This window comes from Pseudorasbora parva, chromosome 19 (assembly GCF_024679245.1).
Source record: "Pseudorasbora parva isolate DD20220531a chromosome 19, ASM2467924v1, whole genome shotgun sequence".
NCBI classification, from domain to species: Eukaryota; Metazoa; Chordata; class Actinopteri; order Cypriniformes; family Gobionidae; genus Pseudorasbora; species Pseudorasbora parva.
The window spans coordinates 37,888,526-37,909,765 of record NC_090190.1 but is presented as its reverse complement, the minus strand read 5'-3'; the positions used below and the strand labels follow the sequence as shown (position 1 = coordinate 37,909,765).

The 21,240-nt window shown below is 38.4% G+C and overlaps 1 pseudogene; it reads left to right on the top strand.

Moving 5' to 3' along the window:
- Window positions 1-12,000: 12,000 nt before the first annotated feature.
- LOC137047596 (E3 ubiquitin-protein ligase TRIM39-like) lies at window positions 12,001-19,944 on the top strand (annotated as a pseudogene).
- Window positions 19,945-21,240: the final 1,296 nt, after the last annotated feature.

Sequence of the window (21,240 nt, the reverse complement as noted above, 5' to 3'; positions counted from 1 at the left end):
TTTGTGCACAGGGGTCAGCATGGGCACCCTGACTGGTCTGCAGCTATGCAGCCCATATGCAGCCAACTGATGCACTGTGTATTCTGACACCTTTCTATCAGAACCAGCATTAAAGGTGTCATGAACTGGCTTTTTTTCTTTTTTTATACTGTTGTCTCAGGTAAACTAATGACGTTTGTGTGGTTTTTACATTAAAAAAACATCATAACTAATAAGTAATAGGCTATTTTCACACTGGTTTTGAGGCTCTCTCCTGAACGCTGGGTTTTGATGGGCGTGACACACTGGAGACTTGGAAGTAAACGCCCACGGCTAGGATTGGAGAAGATTTGCTTCAGCTCCGCTGTCATATCTATGCCCCTGTCAGTTCAGTTCAAAATGAGGGAAAGTTTATTTTGAAAGCAGCAACTGCAACTAGTCTTTATCAAACAAACGCAATGATTTATTTCTCATCCACCCGTGATTGTCGGCATGGCCCGCACCCGCACGATCGGTCGATATTATAAGCGCATACCACGTGCTCACACACACACACGTGCGCGCCCAGATCAAGAAATAATATTTTTGCCGACGAGCGTACGTTTTCGTCTGCTACAGCCCCATGACTATTACATATAAAGAAGACGTTTTACTCACATAAGTTTGTTGCACCATTCCTGTCGGATCCAATATAGAAACACAACATTGTGTCTGCAAATCCAGCCCTTGAGACTTGTTTCCAGACGATTCCGCAGTGAAATGAAGCGAACACACAAATGTTCTTCCCCACGTGAGCTGGAACTTCATTTAAAATAAATAAGTATCACATATTCCTAATATTATGATCCGAAGGAAGCTTATGCAGCTACTGTGTTCTTCCACAATATCTTGCTATCATCCACATGTTTATTGCTGCTAGCCAGCGAGCTGATCAGCTCCATGAGTCAGTGGGCGGGGCTACTGAACTAGACATTTTTGCCTGGGGTCTATAAAAGCTTTTCTTTCATTAAAAAGGAAGATTTCAGCTCTGAAATTTACAGGATAATCTTATATTATCATGACATTTTATTTATCAAAAGCTCAAGGGAAAGTTGATTTCTCAATTCATCACCCCTTTAAAGGAAGTGTATGTAAGATTGTGGCCAAAACCGGTACTGCAATCACTTTAAAATTACTGTACACTCTTCGAAGATAAGGTTCTATATAGAACCTTAAAAGTGCTACGTATTTGGAACCCCAAAAAGGTTCTATATAGAATCAAAAGGGTTCTTTCTTGTCATTATAGAACCTTTTTAGCATAAAAGGTTATTTGAAGTTGAGTAAAGAACCCTATATATAGTTCTATATAGAACCCTAATGAACCTAATGAAGTGTACTCAACTCCAAATAACCTTTTATGCTAAAAATGTTCTATAATGACAAGAAATAACCCTTTTGGCAGTTAAAAAGGGTTCTATATAGAACCTTTTAGGGGGTTCCAAATATGTAGCGCTTTTAAGGTACTATATAGAACCTTTCCTTCTACGAGTGTAGAGTGGTGTATCTCTTTCCCCCTCCCCCCGGACACGAGGTTGCCAGATATGCTGCAGGATCAGCAGGAACGTTTGTAGCTGCAGCTGTGGTAACTAGAGCAGATCTGGCAACCCGGATGCAGAAACACTACTGACTTTGTGATTGGTAGATAGGTGGAGGGCGGAGCTTCAGGCCAAAACACAACATGTCAACATCAACATCAGTTGAGGGCTGAACAACAACTTTTAAATGAGAATATCCTGGCCAGACTACTTTTGTAGGTGATATAAGTATTTGAAATTAACATAATTTCTTAATGTCTTGTGACATATCACAGCCATTTTATGAATAATTGAAATACATTTCTTACAGACAGTTCCTTTAACTTCTTAAGGAATTTGAGCTACAGTAGCTCGTCAGTTTGATCGAACCACACGGGCCAGCCTTGGCTTATTTTAGTCACTTGAAAGTTTAGCTATCTAACCCTAACTAGATTCAAGTTCTGCACATTCTAGATATTCTCTCAACACTGTCACTATATGCTCTATCTGGACATGTTCACTGATCCAGTCAGCACTCCATGTGGACGCAACTTCTGCAAGACCTGTCTGAATAAGTGCTGGGACTTTTTAGGTCAGGCAGTTCGGTCTGGCCTTGCTCCATAGAGGAGTAATTATCCCCGAACAGAAACTGTTCGGACCAATGAAATCATCAGGGTGGGCTTTAGACAATGATGGACAGATGATCAACAGTAACGTAATCATCACGTCATCAAAGGGGCTTGGATTATATTTGTTCAAATCCTAAACGGAGAGCTTGTTTGTATATGCACTCACCACCACAATTTCTCTCAGAAATGATGATAATGTTGGGTAAGTACTCTGTGTATCATTAAATTATTGTATTTTTTTACAACACCGGCAAAGATCGTGTATTACAGCCTGATTTCAGCTTGCGTGCAGACAGAGTTGCCAAGTTTTTACAACAAACCCCGCCAACTAACTTTAACCGCACCGAAACGAGCCACAACACAACAAAATTGCCACAACACAACGAAAACGCCACAACACAACGGAAACAATCAACAACACAAAACTGAAACAAGCCACAACACAATGAAATCTCCACAACACAACTGAAATGCCACAACACAACGGAAACGAGCCACAACACAACGAACTTGCAACAACACAATGAAATCTCCACAACACAATGGAAACAAGCCACAACACAATGAAATCTCCACAACACAACTGAAACGCCACAACACAACGGAAATGAGCTACAACACAACGACCTTGCCACAACACAATGAAAATGCCACAAAACAATGGAAACAAGCCACAACACAATGAAATCGCCACCACACAACGGAAATGCTCCCGACCACGAGGGGGCTCTCAGAGTGCGGTAAAGTTAGTTTTCCTTGCCATTACTAACTTTACCGCACTCCGAGAGCCACCTCGTGGTCGAGAGCATTTCCATTGTGTTGTGGCGATTTTGTTGTGGTTTAATTTTGTACGGCTACACTAGCGATATGTCGATGCAGGTATCAGGTATCAGTGTGACATCCCATAACATGGACTGTATCAGACATCCCACTACAACAGATGGTGAATTGCAAGCCATAATCAAGCTGATCAGAGCTGGATGGCCACAACACAGGATCCAAGTTATGGTAGCAGCCAGAGAATACACAGCTACAAAAGCAGAGCTCTCAGAGCATGAGGGATGTGTGATCAAGGGAAGGAGAATCGTTGTGCCAAGGGCAATGAGAACAATGAGAAAAGATTCACAAAGTTCACCTGGGCCTTACAAAGTCTAGAGAGAGAGAGCACAGGAGTTAGTGTGGTAGCCAGGAATTTCGGCTGACATAAATAACAAAGTGCTATTATGTCAGATATGCTGTGAGTTAAGAAAAACACAGCAGAAAGAGCCCCTGATCTCCACTCCCAGAAAGGCCCTGGAAAAGGATTACAGCTGATCTTTGTGAACATCGTGGACAGAATTATTGAATGGTGTCTGATGACTATTCCAGATTTCTGGAGATACTTCACTTACCTTCCACAACGACATCTCATGTCACACAAAAGCTGAAGGCTATCTTTGGCAGATTCGGGATTCCAAATGATGTGGTGAGTGACAATGGTCCTCGTATCTCCAGCAGAGAGTTTCAGGAACTAGTTAAGCGACTGGATTTCAAACACATTCCATCAAGTCCTCACCATCCTCAGGGTAACGTTCACATTAAAAGGGCTGTGCAGATTGCAAAATCTTCAAATGTGTCATCTTCAAGCAGTGACAACACCAACACTGACAACAAAACTGTACACACACACATTCACCACAAACAAAAGATACTGTTGACATTTAGCCTACACCTAGTGATACAACTGAGACTGTACCGACCCAAACATGCAGGGACAAATTCCCAGAGAGCGTGGACTGATACTTACAAGGTCTGGTCGAGTCAGTAAACCTAGCTTGTCAGGCTTGACCTGTAAAGAACCAGGAAGCTGTATGCACAATAACTAGATAATTAAAGGGGTGCAGTTTTCCCGAAAATATATGTCTGTTCCGTTATTACAACAGTAGATGTGACATTGCTCTAATTCAGGATATTGAGATGTTTATGAGTTAAAGGGGTCATATAATGGTACATGCACTTTTTTGGTAAAGTTGATTGTATGGAAATGTGTGTTGGCAGTGCCTGTACACAACCATCCTATAATGATAAAAATCCATCCAGTAGTTTTTTTTCATAGGCCTTTTAATCTCCTTATATGTTTCACCTGTTTCAATTAAAGCTTTTCAACCTTGTGACGCCACACACTCGGACGCACCAGCCACGATGGTTAATTGACAGCAGCGTTTCAACACTGACCCACCCTGAGCGAGCTTTCATTATAGTCCGTTGTTAAAATGCTTGAGCAGAATAGATTGCAGGTTCTGTTCTTGGGTGTAATAACGAACACAGCAGTCATTTTGATGTTCCTAAATCTGAACCGCTGAAGACGCAGTGGCTGAGTTTTATTTTCGAAGTGAATATTCCCCCTGATCAACGTCAATCCTTTCATGTTTGCGCGAACCGCGAATAATTTCTCACCAGACTGCTTTATTAACGAGGGTAAGTATAAAGCAGGTTTTGCTAAGAAGCTGCTCCTGAAAAAAATATCAGTACCAACTATTCATGAGATGTGATATTGTGTACTGTTACACAGTTGCTTTAATTCTGGGTGACAAGATGCAACAGGGTGTGTCTAAGGAGGACGCGTGGGGTAAGGTCAATAGAGGGTATGCATCGACGTCAATTTCCCGCCAGAATACGCTACCACAGCCGGGCTCACATTTAATTTCTCATCACATTTTTTGAGTGAATCCCACATGTATATGCCGATGGGTCAGAGTACTGAAGCGTGGCCGCTTGTCAAGAATGGGAAAAAAAAGTTGTATCCCTTTATAATCACTAAAAGCAATCTCACAAAGTTCCACAGTGAAGCTGGTATACAATGAATCTCTTATTTTCACAATGCCTGCACAGAGGATTGACGCACCTGTGGCATGGTTGTTGGTGCCAGACGGGCCGGTCTGAGTATTTCACAATCTGCTCAGTTACTGGGTAATTTCACGCACAACCATTTCTAGTGGTACAAAAAAGGTGTGAAAAGAGGAAAAACATCCAGTATGCGGCAGTCCAGTGGGCGAAAATGCCTTGTTGATGCTAGAGGTCAGAGGTGAATGGGCCGACGGATTCAAGCTGATAGAAGAGCAACTTTGACTGAAATAACCACTCGTTACAAACCAAGGTATGTGGGAAAGCATTTGTGAAGCCACAACACGCTCAACCTTGAGGCAGATGGGCTACAACAGCAGAAGAACCCACCGGGTACCACTCATCTCCACTACAAATAGGAAAAAGAGGCTACAATTTGCACAAGCTCACCAAAATTGGACAGTTGAAGACTGGAAAAATGTTGCCTGGCCTGACGAGTCTCGATTTCTGTTGAGACATTCAGATGGTAGAGTCAGAATTTGGTGTAAACAGAGTGAGATCATGGATCCATCATGCCTTGTTACAACTGTGCAGGCTGGTGGTGGGGATGTTTTCTTGGCACACTTTAGGCCCCATAGTGCCAGTTGGGCATCGTTTAAATGCCACGGCCTACCTGAGCATTGTTTCTGACCATGTCCATCCCTTTATGACCACCATGTACCCATCCTCTGATGGCTACTTCCAGCAGGATAATGCACCATGTCACAAAGCTTGAATAATTTCAAATCGGTTTCTTGAACATGACAATAAGTTCACTGTACTAAAATGTCTCCCACAGTCACCAGATCTCAACACAAGATCTTTGGAGCTTCGTGCCCTGGATGTGCATCCCACAAATCTCCATCAACTGCAAGATGCTATCCTATCAATATGGGCCAACATTTCTAAAGAATGCTTTCAGAACCTTATTGAATCAATGTCACATAGAATTAAGGCAGTTCTGAAGGCGAAAGGGGGTCAAACACAGTATTAGTATGGTGTTCCTAATAATCCTTTAGGTCAGAGTATCTGTATGGCTAAAAATGTTATTTTATTAGTTATTATCCGCTGCCATTAAGGACAATGTCCATCAGAATGCGCCGGTGACTTTGTCGGCCACGGGTTAAAGAAAGCGTATTTAATTAGGCTTTGTTTAAAATTTTGCCTATAATATATATTTTTATTTAATATGTTGATTATTTTTTTAAAAGATGCGTAGATAGGAAGATAGGTTATATAAGATGCGCATGTCTGGAGATGTGGAGTGGGGTCAGGCATTGAGTATTGTTTTGAATAAAAGTGTTCATTTAAAGTGACTTTCGTTTGTTTTTCAATGAGTGCGGATTTCTAGTGTAGCCTATTTACTTGAACTTCTTACGTAGTCTAATATCTTTGGTTTCAAAGGCAGCCAAAATCAGAATTTAAATGTACCCATTTCAGCTGGTGCTATACCGCGCTGAGTGACATTTAACTGTCTTACGCAAAAAAAAAATATTGCAAGTTAGCCTACTACATAATAAAATTAGAACAAGTAGAATAATACAGCATCATGGTAAACATTTTTAGCTATGTCGATGTCTTTTAACTATTCAAATCAATCCCTCCCTCATGTGAACTGAACTGAGATGGGGGTCTTAAGCTCATTAAATATGAAAATATTAACCAATCCTAACCGTGGACGTTACTTTCAAGTCTCCAGTGCTGCGCCCATCAAAACCCAGCGTTTAGAAGGAGACAGTAGTAGCTGCAGCTTGGAGTAATGGGCGTGGCAAGAGGTAGGGGCATGGGGAAGAGGTTTCTCATTGGTCAAAGGAGCTTCCTCCTGGCAACTGTTGACCATTCAGCAGTAACCATAGTTACTATAGTATGAATCAGTGAAGGAATGAGTTTTGACTCATGAACACAAGCCTTTGATGAGAAATTCAACTGACGTTTAAAACATTTTTGTAAATAATAAATGGATAAAAATAATAAATTTGGATAAAATGGTGTTTGTTTTGCTTAATTGATTAATGTCACTTAAAAGAAGGTTTATTTAACCGGTTTTACTTCATTTTATAATTATATGGTGAGTGTTTGATCAAACATGTATACATATATATATATATATATATATATATATATATATATATATATATATATATGCTTACAGCAAAAACATTTGCTGTACCATTATTATAAAAATAACATTACTTTTAGTTTGTATGTAGGCTACTTTAAATGAAAGTACAAAATTACCAGTAGTATGACTTTAATAGTGTCAGGAGACATTTTTATCCTTAAAATAATAATTCGTTTTTTAATTATTTTGTTTTGTATTATTTAGTTCAACTACAGACATTTCAAGTATAATGCAATAAAAAACGATGAATACAAAGCATTGTAAATACAGCTTAAAATGTGTAAATCAGACAATAACAATAAAAAGTATAACATGAACAACTAAAAGTTTATGAATCAAGGTTAGAATACTTTTTGCATGTTTGAAAGGGTTTCAAACTGTGAGATCTTATAAAAGGTAATATAGGAGATTTTATTTTATTTGTGTCATGCATATAAAACTTCGTCAAAATAATTTAATTATATAACTTAGTTTTTCAGAAAAATTTGGGTTTTGGAAACAAAGTAAAATGTCATGAGGTTCTAAATTCTAATACTAGAAATTTCTATTTTAGGAATATCTATTTTAAAGTCAGTCCAAAATGAAATAGAAAAAGGGCAAAACAAAAATAAATGTTTAATATCTTCAAGTGATGTTTTACAAAAAGTGCATTTATCCCAAACAGTATGAATGTTTTTTAATGATTGATCCTAAAACGGTCGCAGTGGTGATGACGTCACGTAACCCACGTCATACAGAAGGTTTCGAACATATGAATGTATTCTCAATATCATTATTGTTTTTTTTTACAGTGAAAGGAATGTATTTTGTCTTGTATAATTATTTGTGTAATTAAAGTGATTAAGTTTATGACTCGCTTTTATGCGGATCAGAAAGCTTTTCGCGTCCAATTGAAAAGACCTTACGCACGCCCCATTCCTTTCTGACCTTATGACACACCCATTGCTCCAGCCTGCAGTTACCTCTACTTATTTAGAAGAGAGTCTCAAAACCAGTGTAGAAAATAGCCTATTACTTATTAGTTTTAATTTTTTTCGATGTAAAAACCAGATGAATGTTATTAGGTGACCTCAGACAACAGTATACATTTTTTTAAAAAAAAGCCAATTCATGACAAAAATAAGGACAAAAACAAACTTTAAAGCGTTAGTTCACCCAAAAATGAAAATTATTCGTTGGACCCCCGTAAGACCTTCGTTCATCTTCAGAACACAAATGAAGATATTTTAGTTGAAAGCTGATGGCTGAGAAAGGCTCCAGAAAGGCCTCCATTGGCATTCAGTACAATCCCACTCACAGACCCATAAAGGCACTAAAAACATCGATACAAAGTCCATCTCACTACAGTGGCTGTACAATAATTTTATGAAGCGTCAAAAATAGTTTTTGTGTGCAAAGAAAATCTAAATAATGATTTTATCCACCAAGTTATTGTCTTCCGTGTAGGTCTCGGACGTGAACTCGATAGTGGTGCTCCTACTCTTCCTGGTCATGTATTGAACGGCGGAGCTGCGTCATATTTTCACGCATGCGTCGAGTTTACGTCAATAACTTTGTGGATAAAGTCATTATTTGGATTTTTGTGCGCACAATAACTATTTTCGTCGCATTGTAAAATTATTGTACAGCCACTGTAGTGAGATGGACATGGACTATCAATGTTTTTAGTGCCTTTATGGGTCTTGTGAGTGGGAATGTACTGAATGCCAATGGAGGCCTTTCTGAAGCCTTTCTCAGTCATCAGCTTTCAACAAAAATATCTTCATTTGTGTTCGAATGATGAACAAAGGTCTTACGGATGTCCAACAACATGAGGGTGAGTAATTCATTAAATCATTTTAATTTTTGGGTGAACTAACCCTTTAACTATTGGCTTTTTACATCGTCAGCTGTCACTTTACTTTGCTCGAGGCCCTGCTGAGGCTGCAATATCTGAATGATTGGCTACTTCAACATTGTGAAAAGTGTACGTTTTAGGTCACACATAAGGCAGAGAATAGACCGGGCACATTACTGTTACTTATGTGACTTGCTTGACGTTAAGTAAGGGATAATGTACACCCAGCAGGTTGTTATCGCAGAATAACACTCTGAAGGGGTTTATTCTGCGATAACAACCGGCTGGGTGTACATTATCCCGCTGATTACACGGCTACTAGTCTCAAATAAATAATTATTAGACACAAAATATTGTCTTGAGATTAAATATTGTATTATCGCTTACGCAAAGCTTCCGCGAAGAAAAACAGTTCCAACCTGCTTTAAGCCTTTATCTATTGCTGAAGATTTGCCATATGCCCTTGCTAAATGTTGAAAATAAATGCTGAAAGGGTTAACGTTAGTTCACCCAAAAATGAAACCAAGCCTATGATTTACTCACCCTCAAGTTATCATATGTATGACATTCTTCTTTCAGACAAATACAATCGGAGTTATATTTAAAAAGCCCAGGCTAACGTTAATCCAAGCAGCAGTTGTAGTTGTGTTTGAAGTCCATAAAAAATGCAGCTGTCCGTCAAATAACGTGCTCCACACGACTCCGATGGGTTAGAGCCTTCTGATTCGAATCGATGCGTTTGTGTAAGAAAAATATCTATATTAAAAACGTTATAAAGGAATCCTGCCTTGAAGTCTTCCATTGTAACCCACGGCTGTTTGTTTAAGCCACAAGATGGCGCCAGCGCTAAGCATAGAAGTAGTACCGGTCAAGATAACTCGTAGTACCCGTATGAGCTTGTTGTTATCTGGAAATAATATACCGCTGGAATGCGCGATTGACCAATCAGAATCAAGTATTTCACAGAGAGTATTTAACTCTTTTGTAATAAAAAGAGTTATTAAACGCAATAATTTGCGAAAAACAATAACTTGCAGTCTTGCACTGTTTGACACACGCACCAAAACGTAAACAATGTGTGACACAAATATTGGCTATAACACAGCTCACTTTCAGAAGTTGTAGTGCTTTTTCCCAGAAAGAATGTGACACACAAATGGTTTCAATTTCAGTTGTTAAATATATATTTTTAATATAATCAAAATAGATTTTACACACTAATTGCAATATCGTGTCACATATCGAATATCGCATTATTAAACAAGATATCGAATATCGCATTTTTCTTCAATATCGCACAGCCCTAGCAAATATGACCAGAGAATAGCCTGTATTAAAATTGTAACTGTTTTGCATGTATGTAGAGAGAAACTAGGTTAACTTAACTACGATAGGCTATAATATCACATTTATGAAATATATCTTATTCATCAATAATTACTTATTATTACTATTTATCAGTAGGCTACTACTACACAGGTTAGAACATCATATACAATATTCATCATACATGTCACTAGACCAGCGTATAGCATTATGCATCCCACATCCAGTAGGCTACGTATATTGGATCTGATCCAGCTACGTCATCGTGCTACAGGCTGCAGCGAGGGGTGTATCGATGGGTGTATCGTTTTTTTCGCGGCATTCTCACTGTAAACCAAAGCTGCCTCTCAGTATTTATGCCCCTCAACGGGGCGTAACCGCAGTCAGTCCAGCTGACGGTGACGTCACGTGCATTCCCTATATTATGTCAAAGTTATAGTGGTTGCTGGTTGTTAATAAACGTGTTGTTCATCCGAAGAAACTGCCTCTACGGTAATTTTACAGACATCACTGCAGTTCAGAAAGAGATTCAGAGAAAGTGAAACTCAGCAATACGGACACCTGAAATTATCAACCTCTTCAAACAACAGAATATTGATCCGTTCAAAGAGTCTTGTGGACACATCTGACCCTCACAGGTAATGATAGAAATAAGAGAGAGATTGAGCTGAACAGGTTTCTAATGGAAGTGATCTGGTTTAGTTTATGTCAACTAGGATATGTTGAACAGAACAGGTTTAATCATGTCAAATTCTTAACTACTTTAGTTGTTTACTGCACTGAAATGGTTTCAGAATAGTATTCAAATTATGTTGTTTGATTGAGCTTCAAGCAAAGTTTGGCGTTTCTGTCATTTTGTCCCTTGACATAAAGAAGAAACAGGAAATAAACGACTCATAAACTACACCTGAAAATCACATTTAGATTAAAACTACACATTTCATACACACTGGACTTGGTCACACAATATCTGTTTATTTTGTGGAGATATATATTTGTGGGTAATTATATGACTTTGTACATGATGTTTCTGATCTAAACAGAAGGTCATAGTTCAGAGTTTGTTAATCTTTCACTGAGGAGTGGTTGTGTTTCCCTCACTATCAATGAGATTTTAACACTTTAATATGAATATTGATTAAATGGCCACTAGAGAATATGAAGTAACTACAAATCTGACTTTTGAGGTAAGATTTCATTTAAATCTGACCAAATACAGTGTGTAGACCAAATACAGTACTACAAGGAGCAAATGCTTAGATCTGTTTAATTAATATTTTGGTCATAATTTACATTGTGAAATACACAATTGTATAAAAATTTCTTGCAAAGGCCTGATGGAAAAAACAATGGCAGAATCTTTACCAAAATCAACAAAATTGAGAGAAAAAAACAGGGTAAACGAGTATTAAGGATATACCTCAATGTAAGTCAATAACCCAGAAAAGAATGAATTAGCACATGAATGATGTTCACTCTTCTCATGTGGTGATATTCAAAATACAGCTCAGGAATGTACAGTACAACTTCATATTGCTTGGGTTCATTTTGCAGTAATGACCAGCTTACACATGATCTCTAGAAGCCCTTCAAACAAAATGTCTTTAAGATCACGATAAACTTAAATTCATGGTTTTCAAATTTGAGACTAGTACAGTAGGTGATTTATCTTCATCATTTCTCTCTCCAGCGATGTCTTCCTACAGCGATCGACTGACTGAGGATCTTCAGTGCTCTATATGCCGGGACGTGTTCACTGATCCAGTCAGCACTCCATGTGGACACAACTTCTGCAAGACCTGTCTGAATAAGTGCTGGGAACTTAGACAGACCTGCAAATGTCCTTATTGTAAAAAAACATTCAAGCACAGACCTGATCTCAAGATTAATAACACACTCAGAGAGCTCATAGATCACTATAAAAAGAAAATTCCTGAGAAAAAACCTAAAGTTCTGAAAAAACTTGAAGTTGTGTGTGACGTCTGTGTGGACAGAAAGCTGAAAGCCTTGAAGTCGTGTCTGGTGTGTCAGAGCTCTTACTGTGAAACTCACCTGGAGCCTCATTTGAGAGTGGCAGGTTTAAAGAAACACAAACTGATCAATCCTGTGAGGAATCTGGAGGACTATATCTGTCAGAAACATGAGAGACCTCTGGAGCTGTTCTGTAGAGATGATCAGACGGGTGTGTGTCTGTCCTGCACTGACGGAGAACACAAGAACCACAACACTGTTCCTTTAGAAGAGGAGAGTGAACAGAAGAAGGTAGAAGTTACTGTTAAAGCTAATTTTATTGGGCGTTTAAGGGCTCAACACAAGAATAAACACATTTAATTTAATTTTATATAACAAAAGCTTACTATGAAAAGAATTGTGTTTCCTCAGAAGGCAGTAAATCTCTGTTATGATAAATGTGTGTGTGTGTGTTGTTCTCTGTCTATAGACTGAACTGATGAAGACCCAGAAAGACGTGCAGCAGATGATCCAGGACAGAATCAAGAAGATTCAAGATGTCAAACACTCAGCAGAAGTCAGAAAAGTGAGTTTAAAATAATTTATTTTAAGTTAAAAGTGTATTATGCATTATTTAGCTTTGGTCCTCCAAGAGTCCTGATTTACATCCAACAGCACTGGGACTTTTCACCGTTTCTTTCACTCCGCTTGTCTGTGTTCGTTTCAGACAGTCTGTCAGTCTTTTTTAGTGCTGGGGATTTTAGACTGTTTACATTAATCCCGATAGATTTGAAAGTTTTCGTTTCAAAACGCTCTCCATCAACACTAACATTTTCCAAGTTTCTCATCCACACTGAAACGTCAGTAAACACCAAATTCAACTTACTGCGCATACGTAAAACCTCATAAACGCTCACTGAAATGATACAGACATCATAAAGTTATCACACAATTCTTTTGGCAGGATTTATTTAGCATTTTATTTAGCAAAATATCTCAACAATCACTGATGCGTCCAGGTCGCACTCGGTCAACCATTAGCCTATGTTTGGTCTAAAACGCAACTCTGCTCGTGTTTTGCCACAGGACAGCAAATGCAAGTAAATTTTCTGTCATCCTTGCAGGACTGTTGAATGAAGTGTGCAACGTAATGTATTTTAGGTACTGTGTGAAAGTGAATAGCACATAACTGGCACAGTGGTATAAAGATACATATCTATTGGTACAATATGCCCCACATGCATAGACTGTAAAAAATATGGATGTAGTGTCCGTGACGTCACCCATAGGATTCTGAAGAGCAGTTTTGAAGCTGGCCGTTGCCATCTTGGTATTACGCGTCACGCCCGGATTACAGAAAATGGGGAAAGAAACGGGATGTGGGCGGAGCTTAGGTGACGCGATGACTAACAGACAGCGGATAAATGGCTAGCCACCTGTCATTCAAAGTGACCACGCCCTTATTTATGCAGAACTTTAAAGGGGGGGTGAAATGCTGTTTCATGCATACTGATCTTTGTACACTGTTAAAGACTTGGAATCCCATACTAAACATAGACAAAGTTTCAAAAGTTAAGGTGGACGTTTGATGGGAGTATTTCTTTGTCAAAAATACTACTTCCGGTTAGTCATAAGTTTCGGCAAGTTTTTTGAGATCATGCGTCCCCTTTGACGTTAACGGGGGCGGAATTTCCTTGTATGGGCCTTACGGACAATTCTACCGGAAGCGCGTGAGAGAGAGCGAGGGAGAGAGCGAAAGCAACAGGCTACGCCCATCAAAGCGCTGGCTTGTAGGATGCTAAACAGGTGATATAACCAGTAGCTACTGACTTACCCACTGATAGGCCGGCTGTCGATCTGTATTAGCACTTTCCTCACGCGACGGGCGAATCACTTTCCTCACAGAGCGACTCACTTTCCTCACGCGGCAGGCGAATCACTTTCCTCACTGAGCGAATCACTTTCCTCACAGAGCGACTCACTTTCCTCACGCGGCGGGCGAATCACTTTCCTCACTGAGCGAATCACTTTCCTCACTGAGCGAATCACTTTCCTCACAGAGCGAATCACTTTCCTCACAGAGCGACTCACTTTCCTCACTGAGCGAATCACTTTCCTCACAGAGCGAATCACTTTCCTCACGCGGCGGGCGAATCACTTTCCTCACTGAGCGAATCACTTTCCTCACAGAGCGACTCACTTTCCTCACAGAGCGACTCACTTTCCTCACTGCAGCGCGCTGCTGCACACGTCATTATTTAGCTCCGCTCACACGACACGCCCCCACCCGCTCGGCTTTTTTCGGAAAGACTCGGAACAGCGCATCTTTCTTATATAATTATAAAAAAAATAAAGACTTTTCGGAGATATGCAGGATGCAATGCTACTCTATAGGTACTCAAGATTGACATGACACTGACTGAAACTGAGTGTTTCACCCCCCCTTTAAGGACTTTATATAATGTAAACGAAGTTATAAAAAATTCACCTCCCTCACAGTTGTCATGAAGGTCAAAATTAGCTGTATAGACCAAAACCACAATTTTGGGGATGTTATTTTGAACTTAATTTAGTATCAATTTATATGTAGTATATAGCTTACTGTACATAATAAGGAAACATTAGTTTGTATTAGCACTATTTTAGCACTATTTTAAACGTTTCTTGGGTGAATTTAAATGTGCTCGCATTCATTAATATTCACTTGTGTGTGCTTATATAAGTATCACTATTCATTAAAAATATTAGGATACTAAGTCCTAATATGATGCATAAGTTATTAACATTTTAAAATTTCACATTTAAAGAAATCTAGTGTTTGATCATATCTAAATATTTATTCAAATGTAAGACTGTTTTTGAGCAACTAGAAGATACATTTATTAAAAAGCCATAAGGCAACTATAATGGCATTACAAATGAACATTATTCTTTTTTAAGCAACAAAATGAATCTAATTTACCTCTTTGAATTGGAATTCTCTATTTTAACCTTAATTACTACACAGATTGAAATATAAATAATAAAAAATATTAAAATAAATATATTTTAAGTGGTTATTACTTGTAGTAGTAGCTGCGGAATCGTTTGTAAACAAATCTCCGGTCGAGCTGGATTTGGATCCGACAGGAATGGTGCAACACACTTATGTGAGTAAAACGTGTTTTTATATGTAATAGTATTGTATTGTTATAGATCGTTTTGCTTATGTGTACGTGTCTAACAGAGCATACCTTTAGCACGATGGACTCAGACACATATGGGCCAGGGCTCACAAAGCCTGGCTGGCCGATAAATCTCGTAATATTCCATTCTTGAACTGTGCTATTCCCAGTCTCGAGTTGACATTTGAAGGGTTAGGGTGCGCCGAACGTGTACGTGTGTGCGTGCAGTTTGTGCTTATATCGTCCGATTTTGCAGGCTATGTGTAATATAAAAATAATAGTCCAATCAATCGCGGGTGGATTAGAAATAAATCATTGTGTTTGTTTGATAAAGGCATTTACTGTGATCGATGGATGGAAGGCCAATAAGGAGAGAAAAAGGTGCGTTTTCAAACAAAAACGTATTAGTGTGTTCATGGCCTTAGACTCCTTGTGCAGGTTACATCAATAGACCAGTAGGTGACGACAAGTGACTTGTCTTTATGAGAGAGTCATTGAGTTCACTCAAATGATTAAAACAGTAGACTCATTCGGGAAGAATCGCCACTACATTGGGCGCATCAGAAATCACATACTTCCCTACTATTTGGTGGAAAACAGTATAATGACAAGAGAAGTATGTCCAAATTCACAGTACTCATAAAAGTGTAGACAAAAAGTCCCCGGTTGACCTACTACTTCCAGTGAGATTCAGAAGTGTGCATACGATGGGCGCTTTACTATCCCATGAGGCCACGGGAGAAGATTTATGAATGACAGTGAAGTGACATAACTTATGCTGATAGGTCACATGATAATGACAACATGGCGGCTGTAGTACATCTAGATTATATTCATACAACTGGTACACATATCAATACTATATAATAGATACTACTGTAGCGAACAATATTTGTCTAAAGTGTAAGTTATTTAATATTAATTTCTTGTTCAAAATCACTCACACAATTGCGCTGTTGATCTGAATATTGGCATGTCTGCATATCACTTAGTTAAGTAATTACACACATCTCCTCAACAAGACATGTGATTTGAGGACTCATTCAGTGCAAACTGTGCATTAATATAAGGGATTCTGAAACCCCTCTAAAACACTGACGTATGAGAAATAGTAATGAATAATAAGTTGATTGTCCTGGTTGAGCAGAGAAACTCAGAGAAGGAGAAAGCAGCCCGTGTTGAGCTCTTCACTGATCTCATCCGCTCCACAGAGATGTAAGATTAAACAGCTGGAGATGATGGAGGAGAAGCAGAAAGCTTTGGAGAAACAGGAGGAAGAGCTCATTGAAGAGCTGGAGCAGGAGATCACTGAGCTAAAGATGAGAAACACTGAGCTGGAGCAGCTCTCACACACTGAAGATCACCTCCACCTCCTACAGGTCAGTCAACATCTCTCTGATCAATGATAATGCAGTATATGACACCATAACACTCCCCATGCTGAAGGATTTCTCCTCTCTCCTGCTGTAGATTTACTCATCCCGGGGCAGCTCTAGAAACACCAGGAACTGGCCTGAGATCAGTGTGAAGACTTATGAGAATCTGGAGACTCTGAGGAGAGCTCTGACTAAAATGCAGGTCAATCTACAGGAGAAACTCAAACAAATTGGTATGACAATATCAAATACACCGCACAGATATATTCATTATGTTTTAATATCAGTAATAAAGAATGTGCTCTAATTTCAGAAACATTACTGTAACCTTCAGCTTCATCACTGTAACCAGAAACCAGAGGCTTTAGTACATCTGTAAACACATTAAATATGATTAGGTGTCAGATAAAATCAGTTTAGCAGAAGAAAATCAAATCAACAGACATCATGGATTTAAGATGCACATTTGTTCTTCTTTAGAGGAGAACTTCAGACCTGTAGTTCAGAGCTTTTTTATTAAAGTTTACTTTCATAGTGTTGTCTTTGCTGAATAAACAGCACTATTCCAATCCAAAACAATAAAAATATAAAATGTTTCACAAAAAATTTACAAAGATGTTCTTAAAAAGAGGAATATTTAGAGCTCACAAACACACAGGGGTGAAGGAGACACACACCGATCAGATAAAACATGATGTTGTGCACCAGGGTTTTTTTAAACTGGGGCCACAAGAGAGTAACAGGGTCTGTGGATAAGACTAGAAAATGACTTTTAAAGGAACTGTATGTAAGAAATGAATTCAATTAATCATAAAATGACCCTGATATGTCACTAGACATTAAGAAATGATGTTAATTTCAAATAGTTAAATCACTGACAACAGTAGTCCGGCCAGGATATTGTCATTTAAAAGTTGTTGTTCAGCCCTCAACTAATGTTGATGTTGACATGTTGTGTTTTGGCCTGAACCTCCGCCCTCCACCTATCGACCAATCACAAAGTCAGTAGTGTTTCTGCATCCGGGTTGGCAGATCTGCTCTAGTTACCACAGCTGCAGCTACAAACGTTCCTGCTGATCCTGCAGCATATCTGGCAACCTCGAGTCAGGGGGAGGGGGAGAGGGGATACACCGCTCTACAGTCATTTGAAAGTGATTGCAGTACCAGTTTTGGCCATAATCTTACATACACTTCCTTTAAAGAAATAAATAATAATAATTAGATTAAAATAAATGAGTAAAGCAATAAATTAGATCTAAATAAATAAAAATGGGATTCATAAAAATATTAGTTAGTTATTAATCTATAAAAACAAAATTTGATCAAAATAAATAAAATATGATTCATATAAATAAAAACTAGATTAAATTGAAATAAGACAGAAATCAATAATACAGGTCCTTCTCAAATTAGCATATTGTGATAAAGTTCATTATTTTCCATAATGTAATGATAAAAATTAAACTTTCATATATTTTAGATTCATTGCACACCAACTGAAATATTTCAGGTCTTTTATTGTTTTAATACTGATGATTTTGGCATACAGCTCATGAAAACCCAAAATTCTCAAATCTCAAAAAATTTGCATATCATGAAAAGGTTCTCTAAACGAGCTATTAACCTAATCATCTAAATCAACTAATGAACTCTTAACACCTGCAAAAGATTCCTGAGGCTTTTAAAAACTCCCAGCCTGGTTCATTACTCAAAACCGCAATCATGGGTAAGACTGCCGACCTGACTGCTGTCCAGAAGGCCATCATTGACACCCTCAAGCGAGAGGGTAAGACACAGAAAGACATTTCTGAACAAATAGGCTGTTCCCAGACTGCTGTATCAAGGCACCTCAGTGGGAAGTCTGTGGGAAGGAAGAAGTGTGGCAAAAAACGCTGCACAACGAGAAGAGGTGACCGGACCCTGAGGAAGATTGTGGAGAAGGACCGATTTTGGGTTTGCCAAAATAATCAGCATTAAAACAATAAAAGACCTGAAATATTTCAGTTGGTGTGCAATGAATCAAAAATATATGAAAGTTTAATTTTTATAATTACATTATGGAAAATAATGAACTTTATCACAATATGCTAATCTTTTGAGAAGGACCTGTATATATAATAATTCATTATTATAATAAGCAGAACAAAATAATGTGACTGAAACTAATTTTAGATTTTTAATATATATATTTTTGTGTATAAATTGAGTGTTTATAAAAGGCAGATGCTTGTAAATTTTAGGATGGGGGGGTCCCTCACATAGGGATGGTCATATTGAGGGGTCCGTGTGGCATCTAAAAGATTGAAAACCCCTGATTTAAACAATTCTTCAAAGCTTGTCTGTAATTCCACACATAAACATCTCAAAGATCTGATGATGTTTTATTGTCATTAGTCTCTACAGATCTGAAGAGGATGCAGCAGTATGCAGGTACAGTGTGTGTGTGTGTGTGTGTGTGTGTGTGTGTGTGTGTGTCTGCTCTAGACTAGATTACATTCATACACTCACAGCTTCCTCACTGTGATTAAACACTGATTATAAATTAAGAGTATCATCACAAAATATCTGTGTTGTGATTCATATTCTCTGTTTTCTCAGTGGATGTGACTCTGGATCCTGACACAGCTCATCCTGAACTCATCCTGTCTGATGATGGAAAACAAGTGAGATGTGGAGACATTAGACAGAAAGTCCTATACAAACCAGAGAGATTTGATAGATTTCCCTGTGTCCTGGGAAAGGAGGGATTCTCCTCAAGGAGATTTTATTTCGAGGTGCAGGTGAAGGGAAAGATTGACTGGGCTTTAGGAGTGGTCAGAGAATCCATTAACAGGAAGGGATTTATCACAGCAAGTCCCAGTAATGGATACTGGATTGTGGGTCTGAAGAATGGGAATGAATATAAAGCTGGAGCTGGTCCTTCTATCGTTCTGTCTCTGAGAGTGAAGCCACAGCGGGTCGGTGTGTTTGTGGATTATGAGGAGGGTCTGGTCTCCTTTTATGATGTGGAGTCCAGCTCTCATATCTACTCTTTCACTGCTCAGTCTTTCACTGAGAAACTCTATCCATTTTTTAGCCCATATCCAAACAATGGAGGTGAAAGCTCAACTCCTCTGATCATCACAACTGTCAATTACAATAAATGAATGTATTGTATACCCCTGAAATACACAATGAAAATAATGATCTATATAATAAAACAGATTAAACATTTTTTGTTATTTTTTCATTGTTAAAACTATAATTTTAATAATAAAATATAATGCTTGTTTTAAAGGACAACTCCGGTGAGAAATGACCCTAGGGGTAATTAACAGATGGTCACCGAGTAGATCTTTCTCTGAGATGCATTTTCATGAAAATCGAATGTAAAGAGTTTTATCTCTAAAAATAGATTAGCTTATAACGCTTGTCTATTGAGCACAGGGTAGTGAAATTAAATCGCTAGTTAATACCACTAACAAGGCTCAAAATAGCCTCACACTAACATGGTAGCATAATGAGGGTCCCTACATGCAAACCGAAGCATTGAGAACTTTGTAAGTGTACAAACAGTTTAATAAGAAGATACTTTATAAACACAGTGCATTTCACGTTCACGGACAGGCACCATCTTGGAAAACAGAAAAAGTATTATTTAAATGAATTTGATTCACTTACAATGATATAGTCAGATATTATTTTAGACTTAACATAATGACCTATCGTCATTATGTTAAGCCCCGCCCACTGACTCTATAAACGATGTGATTGGCCTGACCAGAGTTTGGTTTTTACAGCTCAGAAGTGTATTGAGAGTTGCTAGACGTACTCGCGGCAGATTAGATTTGCTGCCGCTAGGGTGCGTCTAGATTTCTAGACTAGCCCTCTCAAACTTTCACTCAAACTTTTCTCCTTAATGTTTCTTCCACACCCAACACTGATAACAGCAGTCACTGTGAGAGAATGGCAGCCTCTACTGGAGAATTTGGGGAATTATATATTTTTATCTGTGTATGTAATGCAAGCTATAGTTGAGTGGACTAAAAAATATTTTCATATTTACAATGTGTTAATTAATTTACAGTAAATCTCCAATGTGTCTTATTACAGTAGGTCTATGTCAATTCTCAGACATTAAGATTCAGCATGTTCAATCAGCAAAAACAAGCCCCAACCAACAGCAACAGAAGCAGACAGGAGCAGAAACACACTGATCTGACAAAACCTGCTTAACGTGTCTAATGGCTTTGGTGTGAATTGTGAACAGCAAAAGCTCTGAGATACGGTTGCTCCAGCTGGATGTAAAAAACAGAAACTTGCATCAGAAATCTGTCTATTAGTGCAAAGGCTACATGTCAGGTTTGTTCTGTTTTTATTGACTATTTTTTATTTTACTTTTTATTGTCCCCATGTTTCAGTCCATGTTTTCCCATCCTGTTTAGTTTCCATGGTTACTGATT